Genomic DNA, 13,235 nt, shown 5'->3' on the forward strand with positions numbered 1-13,235 from the left:
TGTTGCTCCCAATAAAAAGGGGTCGAACCACCAATTCTCGGTGATTCAAACACCATCGGACTACTAGGGTAAGAAATTCAAAACCTTGATTGACTGTGGCAGTACTCATTCCTTCATTTCACCAGCATGTGCAAGAAGGTTAGGGATAACCACTGTAGCTGCACCCACTTTGCTTGTCGAGCTAGCAAATGGGCGAGAAATCACTTGCACTAGACAAACTGCTAAGGTGGAATTTCTACTCGGAAACGAGCCCACATTTGTTAAGTTCAGGGTAATGAATCTAGGAGTCCATGAATGCCTACTCGGGATGGATTGGCTAATCCCCAATAATGCACACATTCATTGTGGAAAGGGTCAAGTCTCCTTTTGGAATCCTAAGGGTAAGCTAGTTACAACACAAGGAGAAGCAAGTAAACCAAAGATCTAGCTAGCTAAGGCAACGCAAAGGCAATGCAAATAGTAGAAAGGATTACCTGTCTACCTGATCAAGCTAAACAAACCGGATCAGGTAGAGGACACGAATGAAGAACCATCATGGTTAAAAGAATATATGAATGTATTCCCAGAAGAATTGACTGAAGTACCACTGCCTAGGGAAGTGGATCATGAGATTAAGCTAATGCTAGGAGCTACATCAGTTGCGAAAAGGCCCTACGAGATGTCCATTCTTGAAGCTATTGAGTTAAAGAAACAACTCAAACAACTATTGGACCAAGGGTACATATGCCCCCCAGCAGTTCTCCTTGTGGGGCTTCGGTCTTGTTCTAAAGGAAGAAGGATGGTACACTTCGCCTTTGCATAGATTATAGAGGCCTGAACCAAGTAACCATAAAAAATGAATATCCCATTTCGAGGATAGATGAGTCACTCAATCGACAGCAAGGAGAAAAAATATTCTCCAAGATTGATTTGAGGTTAGGGTACTATCAGATCTGCGTCAAGGATGAGGATATTCCAAAGATGACATTCAATACCAGATTTGGTCATTTCGAATTCATAGTAATGTCTTTTGGATTGACTAATGCCCATGCCACCTTTAACAGGCTAATGCATGACATTTTTAGACCATATCTTGATGACTTTGTACTCGTCTTCTTTGATGACACCTTGGTTTATTCCAAGGAAGAGGAGGATCATGAATCCCAAGTTTTGAGACCATGAGGACTCATAAGCTCTATGATAAGAAAGAAAAGCGTGCAAAAGGCAAATTTAATATCTTGGATTTATTGTGTCAGATGAAGGAACCTTTGTAGACCCTACAAAGGTTAAGGATGTCCAAGAGTGGTCTCCATAGGCTACTATTAAAGAAGTGCGTAGCTTTCTGGGATTAATAGGTTGGTACATGACCTTCATTAAGGACTATGCTTTAATCACAACACCCCTCACAAATTTGTTGAAAAAGCAAGTTGCCATAGTGTGGACACCCTCTGAATAAGCAAGTTTTGATTAACTCAAGCATAGCTTGGTGACAGTACCAATTCTGAAGCTCCTGACTAAAGGAAGGAATTTGAAGTTGTCACGGCTGGTAGCTCACTTGGATTGGGCTGTGTACTAATGCAAGAAGGTCATCCTATAGCCTATTCCTCACGGAAGCTAAAAACCCATGAAAGAAATTATGCCACCCATGACCTGGAGCTGCTAGCAGTGATTCATCCTCTCAAACTTTGGTGACATTACTTGCTTGGTAACAAGTTCTCTTTGGTCATAGCTTATGGAGCTTGTGGAGACCAAGCTCATAATGTAAGTGTATAACTTATAGTTTATTATTAATATTGTATAATTTATAGTTCATCATTTATAGTATATAGTTCATAGTTTACCATTATTTATATTTTATAGTTCATAGTTTATTGACTATAGTGCACAAATTATCGTTTTTTATATTTTGTGAACCTTGATAGATTTTGTCATGATAGTGAAGAATAGGCACCAAGTGAAGCTTGGGCGAATCGTACGTATCATGTACATGTGAAAGTGCTATTTCTAAATTAGTGGAAAAGTCCTAGTCTATGATAATTCATAGGTCATATTTAAACTGCACTATGCACTATAGGGTTTGTAAATTATCCACATAGTTCATAATTAATAAGTTATAGTTGACCTCAATTTGCAATGTCATATATAGCCTGTGCGCACTCTATAGTACTTATTTTTGAGAGCTTGAAAAACTATAAATATAGTTCATAATAATCTCTCATATTGCTATCACTAAACTATCATAAATCATAGCTATCTCTCATATTGCTATCCCTAAACTATCATAAATCATAGCTAGCTCTCATATTCCATAGTGCATTGTGTATAGTTTATAGTTTGTAGTTCATAGTCCTTAGATTATAGATCATAGTTTGTAGCTCATAGTCCTTAGATTATTGATCATAGTTTGTAGTTCATAGTCCTTAGATTATAGATCTATAATTTGTATAGATCATAGTTTGTAGTTCATAGTCCTTAGATTATAGATCTATAGTTTGTATAGATCATAGTTTGTAGTTCATAGTCCTTAGATTATAGCTCATAGCCTATTCATTACTATTATGACATAGTCCTTAGTTTCTATGTTTTAAGCAGACATGCCTTTCCATTGCGCACATTTTTTACATTTCCTCTCTTTCACTCGCTTGACGTTTCATAGCTTGGTGGAGTGGCCACCCTCTGATTGCAAATAGTTGTCCTCGTGGTAAGGCACTAAACATTTTTGAGACTAAATTTATAGTTTTTAGTTTTTAGTTTATAAACATAGCTTAGGTAGTTCACTTCAGCGTATCTATCAAAGTAACACTCTTGTATTCAAGGACAATGGTGTGCACATTTTTCTCATGGGGGAGTGAGATGTTCCACCCTTGCCCCTTATTTGTAAAGCTAACCTCAATTATTTTGGTTAAGAATAATGAAGTACATGAGCTCTATTTTTGGTATGTCTTGTCACCATTTCTTTTTATTGCTCATGATGTTGATGATAAGGATGTAGATAATGTCTATTGTTTGCCTAATAATGAACACATGCTCTCCTCTTTGTCGTTAAAATAACATGCCTCTACCTTGCATTCTTCTAAGAGAAAAGCCTCTTCTATTTCACCTTCTAATAATGGAAAGATGCAATATTTGTTACATGAATGTGTGGATGTATTTCCAAACCATTTACCATCTAATTTAGCTCTTAAATGTGCCATAGCGCATGGCATAGATCTCGTTGATGGAATTAAACAATTAATTCAACCTCACTATTGCCTAATTGCTAGTGAAGCCCTTTATTTCTTCATAATAAGAAAGTTCTAGTTCATAACAATTTATAGGTCATGACTATACAAACTATGAACTATGACCTATGAATTGTATGAACAAAGATGCAATTGCACTATACACAATGAAGTACGAGATATAATTTATTATAAGCAAGGAACTTAAATTTCTGAGCTATGAACAAAACCATAAGATTGTACATAGTTAGTTAACATATTTCATAAATCATAGTTAGTCTCAATTCGCAATGTCATACATAGCCTCTGTACATTGTGCACTATGCACTATAAAGTATCGAGCATACTTTCCCTAATTGATAGCTTATAGATCATATTATTTAGTTCATATGGTTTTAGAGATTACAAAACTATCTATATTGGTATCCCTAAACTAGCAATATAGTTCATGAATCATAGCTAGCTCTCATAGTACATAGTTCATACCAACACTAAGCATAGATCATTTAAAAAATCATAATTCATGAAGCATTCCTTACATCATTTAGGGTAGTCATCTTGAATAGTTCATTGACCATAGTTTATAGTTCATAAATGAAAGATTATAGTTTATAGTGCATAGTCCATTGATCGTAGTTTGTAAATTAAAAATATAGATCATATTTAAGAAAAAATCATAGTCCATTGATATCTATAGTTCTTATTTCAGAATGGTGGTGGTAAGTACTCTCTTCCATGGTGCATTAAGAAAAAAAAATTGGAAAGTCCACTCCATAATCTATATGGCATAGTCCATGGAGGATTCCTTAGATCATTTAGGATAGTCCTTAGTTTCTTGATCATATGCACTATCTTGATGCGATATACCACACATTTTTCATATGTACAAGTTGGTAAGCATAAGATAATTACATACAATTCTTTTGGATCATAGATCATTGACACACAATACATCATACATGGTATTTGTGAAGTTTGAAATTCTATCTATCAAGTTAATAAAGCGTGATCGATAGCTTCTAAAGCATCATTCATAGGCCATGGAAGCACAAGTTTATAAAGCATGGCCCACTCATCATATTTCAATGATGATAGCCCATAACATACTAGCCTTATTCTAATTCATTTTTGCTATGACCTATGAATTTTTCCAAACAGTATGAGAGCTAACTATGGACTATGGAATAGGATACTTATTCAATGGTAAAAAAATTATAAACTATGAATTATGCACAATGGTATAAACTCATTTATGCCTTATGGTCAATAAACTATGAACTATGCTCATAATTCATAGTGTGTAGTGTGTAGTGTATAGTGTATAGTGTATAGTGTATAGTGCATAGTGTATAGTGTATAGTCCGTAGTGTATAGTGTATAGTGCATAGTGCATAGTGTATAGTGTATAATTCATAGTGTGTAGTGTGTAGTGTATAGTGTATAGTGTATAGTGTATAGTGCATAGTGTATAGTGTATAGTCCGTAGTGTATAGTGTATAGTGCATAGTGCATAGTGTATAGTGTATAGTGTATAGTGTATAGTGTATAGTGTATAGTGTATAGTGTATAGTGTATAGTGTATAGTGTATAGTGTATAGTGTATAGTGTATAGTGTATAGTGCATAGTTTATTATCGATGTATAGTTTATAGTTATAGTATATATTGTAGAGTTCATAGTTTATAGTGTACAATGTATAATTTATAGTTTATTGATCATAGTATATAATTCATATTTTATAGTTTTTCTTTGAGCTGAATGGGGGTAAGTTTTTTGCTTCATAGTTGATAGCTAGCTCTCATACTTTTCATATTAGTTCATAGGTCATAGTTTATAGTTTATAGCTCATAGTTAGGAACATTGAAGTGCCACGCATTGAGGTAATTCAAAATAGCTGTCCCATGAGAGCTTACAAGACTATCAATATAGCTTATAGTTAGCTCCCATACTGGTATCAATATAGCTTATATAGCTCTCATACAAGACTATCAATATAGTTCATAGTTCATAAATAATCGTTAGCCTGAAGTGAAGCTTGGGGGAGTGTATGCTATGCCTTTTATTTTTATGGCATCACTTGGTGGAAAAGTGCTTCAATCAATTTGAAGTGACCTTGAATGCACGAATGCTCAACCACTGACATAGTATGTGGTGCTGATCTTTTTGTTAGTCTATAATTAATAGTTCATAATTTAGAAATCATAGTGTATAGCTTTGAGTGTCAAACTATAACCTTTACACTATGAACAATCAACTATGAACTATGCACTATGCATCTTCTGTACGTATCAGCCTTTCATTTCTAAGGCCATCACTCAACTGACTCCCTCAAGCTTCACTTGGTGGTGCCTATTTAGTACTGTCATGATAGACCCTATCAAGCATCACAAAATGCAATAACCATAATCATGTACAAAATAATATTAAGCCATGGACTTTCCAAAATTTCTCTCTCAATACTCCAACTTACCACCATTCTATTGAAAGGAAAACTATAAATTAAAAACTGAGAACTACAATTTATGAGTTATGAACTATGAATTAGAAAGTATACATTATAGATAACAAATTATGAATTATGAATTATGCACTATGATATAAAAACAATGACTTTCAAATGGGAGAGTTTAAGATGGGGAGTGGCTGTTGCGCGCCATTTTGGGATCGGTTTATCGATGCATTGCCACCTGTGGATGAGCATTCGTACATTGGGAGTGACTTCAACCTGATTGAAGCACCTTTTGAGTAAGTGGATTGTAGTCATGCCACTATTCAGGGAGAAAAGCTTGAAGCCTAGGAGAGGCTATGTATAACCTTGTGAACGGAGGCTAACTATGATTCACAAATCAATGTAAATTGATCAGAGTTCATAGTTAATAAACCATAGTTCATAGTGTACTGTGTTTAATGGTACATTAAACACAGTACACTATGCTTGTGAACTAAGACTAACTATGATTCACAAATCAATGTAAATTGATCAGAGTTCATAGTTAATAGACCATAGTTCATAGTGTACTATGTTTAATGGCATTTTCATGCTTATTGTTTTGTACATTTCCTGAAGCTTGATGGATTTTGTCATGCTAGTAATGAAAAGGCTATGAACTATAAGCTAAGGACTATGAACTATAAACTATGATCTGTGAGCTATGAGTTATAAAGTATACACTATGTAAAGTTAATTATTACCTATGAACTATAAACTATACACAATGCACTATGAAATATGAGAGCTAGCTATGGTCTATGATAGTTTAGGGATAGCTATATGAGAGCTAATTATGAACTATATTGATAGTTTCTCAAGCTCTCAAAAATATGGACTATATGATTTACAAGCTATCAATTATGAAAAGTGGACAGTGCACAGAGGCTATGTATGACCTTGCAAATTGAGGTCAACTATAACTTATTAATTATGGACTATACTCATTGAGGCCAACATAAGAGCTAACTATAATTTATGAACTATGTGGATAATTTACAAACTCCATAGTGCATAGTGTACCATGTACCTTTAATCGTAAAATTCATAGGTCATGGTTTATAGTTTAACTATGACCTATGAATTATCATGGACTAGGACTTTTCCATTAATTTATACATGTCACTTTCACATGTAGATTATACAAACGACTTGCTCAAGATTCACTTGGTGCCTATTCTTCACTATCATGACAAAATCTATCAAGGTTCACAAAATATGAAAAATGATAAACTATACAGTATGGTCAATAAACTATGAACTATAAAATATGAACAATAGTCTTTAAACTATGAACTATACAAAATGTATGATAAACTATAAATTACACACTATGAATAATAAACTATGAGCTATACACTTATATTATGAACTATGAGATATGAACTAACAAAAAGATCTTTCAAATGGGAGAGCCGCTTTTTGGAATACCTTTCAATACAGTTCATAGTTAGCTAGCTCTTATAGTTTATAGTGCATAGTGTATAATTTATAATCAGAGTGAATAGTTTATAGTTTATATTTTGTAAATTTTTTTCATGGTATATACTTCATAGTTTATAGCTTATAATTACTCTCTTTTGTGATGCATTGAGAGAAAATTTATGGGAAAGCCATGGCATTTTTATGGTTGGTTTTGTATGTTTTGAGAACATCATGGATTTCTTTATCATAGTAATAATGGTCAATAAAGGGCAATGAATTTATGATGCCATTGTTAGAGAAGGTAGGTTGGGAGATAATGTTGTCCTAGACAATGCCTTGGTTGATGTGTATGTGAAATGCAGTGGTCATGCAAAAGCTTGAAAAGTGCTTGAGGAGCTTTCTACTTGGGGTGTTGTCTCTTGGTCTACACTTATCACAAGAGATGCTCAATAGGGGCAGGGGTAAGGATACTTTTAATTTCTAGAAGCAAATGCAACATAAGGCCCTTTCTCTACATGTAGTAATCCATCTTGAAAGCTTGTGAAAGCGGGGCAGCTAACAAGGGGAACAAATTCACACTAAGATTTCTAGACAAGGAATTTCAACAAATGGTATTGCTCTTAGCACACGTTGGTGGATGAGTATGCCACATGTGGTGCACTTGTAAAAACATAAAGGGTGTCTGATGAGCCTTCTATTGCAAATGCAGTCTGCACTCATTATAGGATATTCCCTAAAAATGGTGAGGCACAGTCAATTAGTTTAGAAAAATGCAACACAAGGATCTCTTCCTGATGCAATAACATTTATTGTGTTCTAAATGGATGTGGTCTCTTAGTTCTAGTAGATAAGGGAGACATGTATTTTTGCAAATATGAGTGTAAGTTTAGCATGAATCCAATTTTAGAGCACCACACTTGCATGGTTAATCTTTCTATGTATGTATGCATGGACTAGAAGTGATGTGGATGTTGGGAGATGGGCTTTTGAAAATTCAAGTGTAGTTAGTAAAGTATTTGTATGGACAATCTTGCTAAAGGGTTTTGATGCAATGAAGTGATGCCATTGAAAGATTTAGCAAGAAAGATATTTAGTGGGTTGATGAGAGTGAAGAGCTTTTTTCCAATGCTATATGCCCTATATGCACTACATGCTATATGCAAAGTTATATGCCCTATATGCATGGACTAGAAGTGATGTGGATGTTGGGAGATGGGCTTTTGAAAATTCAAGTGTAGTTAGTAAAGTATTTGTATGGACAATCTTGCTAAAGGGTTTTGATGCAACGAAGTGATGCCAATGAAAGTTTTAGCAAGAAAGATATTTAGTGAGTTGATGTGAGTGAAGAGTTTTTTTCCAATGCTATATGCCCTATATGCACTACATGCTATATGCAAAGTTATATGCCCTATATGCACTTACTATATGCACTACATGCAAAGTTATATGCCCTATATGCATGGACTAGAAGTGATGTGGATGTTGGGAGATGGGCTTTTGAAAATTCAAGTGTAGTTAGTAAAGTATTTGTACAGACAATCTTGCTAAAGGGTTTTGATGCAATGAAGTGATGCCAATGAAAGTTTTAGCAAGAAAGATATTTAGTGGGTTGATGTGAGTGAAGAGTTTTTTTCCAATGCTATATGCCCTATATGAACTACATGCTATATGCAAAGTTATATGCCCTATATGCACTTACTATATGCACTACATGCAACGTTTTATGCCCTAATAAACTATAAAATTTGAGCTACAAATTATAACTATAAACTATGCACTATAAAAAATGCATTATAGACTATGAACTAGAAACTATAAAAACTACATTATGAATTATGGACTATAAACTATGACCTATGCACTATTGACTATGAGGACTAGCTATAATGATTTATGAGACTATATTGATAGTTTTCTAAGCTCTCAGAATTATGAACTATACATTATAATCTATAAGCTATCAATTATAGAAAGTATGCTTGATACTTTATAGTGCATAATGCACAGTGCATAGAGGACTCAAGGATTTGAGGCTAACTATGATTTATGCACTATAAACATTATTGATAGTTTAGTGATACCAACATGAGAGCTAACTATGATTTATGAACTATAAACATTATTGATTGTTTAGTGATACCAACATGAAAGCTAACTTATAGTAAAGGAATAGTCTTATGGTTCTATAATGAGAGCAAACTATGTATAGTCTTATGGTTCTATTCATAGCTCATAAATCAAACTTCTTTGTTCATGATACTTCTTTTCTCATACTTGCACAGTGCACCTTCGTTCATAAAATTCATAGGTCATAGTTTATAGTTCATATAAACTATGGACTAAGACCTATAAAATAATATGAACACAAAATCAACACTTGGTGTGCTAATTCATTATAAGAACACAATGCAATGAATTATAAACTCTACACTATGGTCAATGAACTATGAACTATATAATTTGACAATAGACTATAAATTATGAACTATAAATTATGATTTATGAGCTATACACTAACAAGAAGGTCTTTTAAATGTGGGGCAACATTTTGGAATTAGCTTGTGAATGCATTGCCAGTGGTTAAGCAATTGTGCATTTGGGGTGACTTCAACATGATTGAAGCACCTTCAGTTCGAGTGATGGCCATAGAAATAAAGAGCTGAAGAAAAGTCTATTATTAGCATGCATTTAGAACTTTCTTACCATGTCATACATGCCAATTTCACATGTACATGATACATAGGATCCCCTCAAGCTTGCCTTGGTGCCTATTTATTACTATGATGACAAAATCCATGATCTTCTCAAAACGTAAATAAAACTAAGCATAAAAGTGCCATAGCAGACATTTTCTCTCAATGCATCATAGAAGAGAGTACTTATCACCATCCTATTGAATGAAAAACTATAAGCTATAAATTATGAACTATAAGCTATGAGCTATGAATTATAAGCTATATACCATTCTCAAAAATGATCTCTCAATGCATCACAGAAAAGAGTACTTATCACCATCTTGCTGAATGAAAAACTATAAGGTATAAACTATAGATTATGAGCTATAAACTATAAAGTATGCACTATTAAAATAATTTATGAAATATAAACTTTAAACTATACACTTTGATTATGACTTATACTCTATACACTATGAACTGTATTGATAATTTTTTAAGCTCTCAAAATTATAAACTATACATTATGAAAAGTATAATTGATACAAAATAATGTATAGTGCACAATGCACAGAGGCTATGTATGACCTTGTGAACTATGATTTATGAATTATGAACCATATTTAGAGTTTAGGGATACCAAAAGGAGAGCTAACTATGATGTATTGACTATGTTGATGTATGTGATATGTATGACTAGCTCAAGCTTCACTTGGTGCCTATTTATTACTATCATCTATACGCTATGAAGTAATAAAAAGGTTTTTCAAATGGGAGACCACATTTTGGAGTTCACTTGTGGATGCATTGCAAGTGGTTGAGCATTAAGGCATTAGGAAAGACTTCAACATGATTGAAGCACCTTTTGACCGAGTGATCCCCATAGAAATAAAGGGTTGATTTAAAGTCTCTGCTGATAAGCATGTATATAGAACTTTCGCACCAAATCATACATGCCAATTCTGATTACCGATAAAGAGTTTCTGTATTTTGTGAAGCTTAAAAGATTTTGTCAAGCTTAATGCATTTTCTCATGATAGAAAAGAAATGGCACCAAGGGAAGCTTGGGGGAGTTGTACGTATCATGTACATGTGAAATTGGCATGTATGAATTGGTGGGAGAGTTCTTTATACATGCTACTCAGAGACTTCAATTCATTCCTTTATTTCTATGGCCATCACTCGGTTGGAAGGTGCTTCAATCACCCCCAATGCATCAATGCTTACCATTTGAAAGATCTTTTTGTTAGTTCATAGCTCATCATTTATATTGTATAGTGTATAGTTTATAGTTCATTATTCATAGTGTATAGTCCATAGTTTATAGTTCTCTCTTTTGAAACACCTTTTTATTAGTTCATAGCTTATAGTTCATAGTGCATAGTATAAAGTTTATAAATCATAGTGCATAGTATATGAATTATAGACCATTCTCCATAGTGTATAGTTTATTGTATAAGTTGGTGGCAAAGTTCTATATACATGCTAATCAAAGACTCAATCGAAAGCACTTTATTTTTATGGCCATCACTTGGTCTCGGAAGGTGATTCAATCATATTGAAGTCACCCCAATGCACCAATGCTCAATCACTGGCAATGCATCCACAAACTAATTCCAAAATGTGGCTCTTCCATTTGGAAAAGCTTTTCATTAGTTTATATCTCATAGTATATAGTGGTTAGTCCATAGTGCATAGTGCATAGTGCATAGTGCATAGTGCATAGTGTATAGCTCATTGTTTAGTGTATAGTCCATAAATGAAAGATCAATGTCATGGATAGTCCATACTTCATTTACCATAGTGCATAGTCCATTGTTTATGGATTTTGTCGTGGACAATATTGAAGTTGGAATGTATAACATGGTGGAAAAGTTCTATATACATGGTAGCCCCTGGTTTCGAGGAAAAAGAGTTACATTGTCATACTCAAGCAAGCATGGAAGCAAAAGGATAAACCATTTTGCAAAGGCCATAAGCCATTCTTAATACAAAAAAACACTGTTCTTGATATACAAAAGCCATTTTGCAAAGACCATACAGCCAGTAGCATAATCTTTAAAAAAAAAAACTGAGGCTCCTCAAAAAAATCATAGTGCATAGTACACTGTTTATAGTGTATAGTTTATAGTTTTTAGTTCATGGTTTATAGTTTATAGTTCTTCTTTCAGAAGGATGGTGGTAAGTACTCTGGTGAATCAAGAAATTTTTTTTTTGGAATTCCATGGTATTTTCATGCTTAGTGTTATGTACATTTTGTGAAGCTTGATGGATTTTGTCCTGATAGCAATGAATAGGCACCAAGGGAAGCTTGAACGTGTTGTACGTATCACCTACATGTGAAATTAGCATGTATGAATCGGTGGGAAAAATCTATATACATGTACATGTGAATAGTCCTTTATTTCTTTGGCCATCACTCAAGCAAAAGGTGTTTCAATCATGTTGAAAGCACCCTCAATGCACCAATGCTCAACCACTAGCAATGCATCCACAAGCTAATTCCAAAATATGGCTCTCCCATTTGAAAGTCCTTTTTGTGCATAGTGTATAGTACCTAAATTATAGTGTATAGTGTATAGTACGTAAATTATAGTGTATAGTGTATAGTTTATAGTTTATTGTTCATAGTTTATTGAATATATTTCATAGTTCCTTGTTTATTTTATTTTTGTGAAGCTTGACAAATTTTGTCATGATAGTAAAATGAATAGGCACCAAGTGAAGCTATGAACTATGAACTATTACTTATAAATTTTATATACAAAGATGCACTGTGCACTTCTCACAATGAAGTAAAGTTCAAAGAACATTTTCATATTATATAGTACATAGTTTATTGACCATAGTGTAGAGTTTATCGTTCATTGCATTTCTTGAAGCTTGATGGATTTTGTGTTTATATAATGAATATTTGGGACAAATAATTATTAAGGTATTTATTGCCAAATTGAATAATTATCTATTGTTGCTTTGCAAGTGAGCAAAGCAACCATTCCTAATATTTTTAACTTCTTGAATGAAATAAGAAACCTTAATTGGATATGCTCCATTGTAATTGGATTTGCCACATTTGTGCCATGCGACACAGTGGTCATCATCCTTAAAGGCCATAGAGCACTCTTAAAGCATGATTCTAGTTCCTTGCCTTATTGTAGTTCATTGATAATTGACCATTGTCCCTAACACATAATTGAAAAAGGACGTCTTGACTTCCTTGGGCATATGGACTATGCTCTATGAACTATACTCAAGGTTTATGCTCGATAAACTCCACATTCATTACCTAAAATCTATGCAGTGGTATTTTTCAACTATTGATATCATAGTACTATGGACCATCTTAGTCCAAGTAGCATGGTGTATAAAATAGAAAGATATGAAAATAAAGAACTATGAGCAACTAGGCATATGTATAAAGCTTTACAGAATTATGAACAACTAGGCA

The sequence above is a fragment of the Lygodium microphyllum genome, chromosome 10 (genome assembly GCF_053477565.2).
Source record: "Lygodium microphyllum isolate KBCC chromosome 10, Lygodium_microphyllum_v1.1.10, whole genome shotgun sequence".
Classification (NCBI taxonomy): Eukaryota; Viridiplantae; Streptophyta; class Polypodiopsida; order Schizaeales; family Lygodiaceae; genus Lygodium; species Lygodium microphyllum.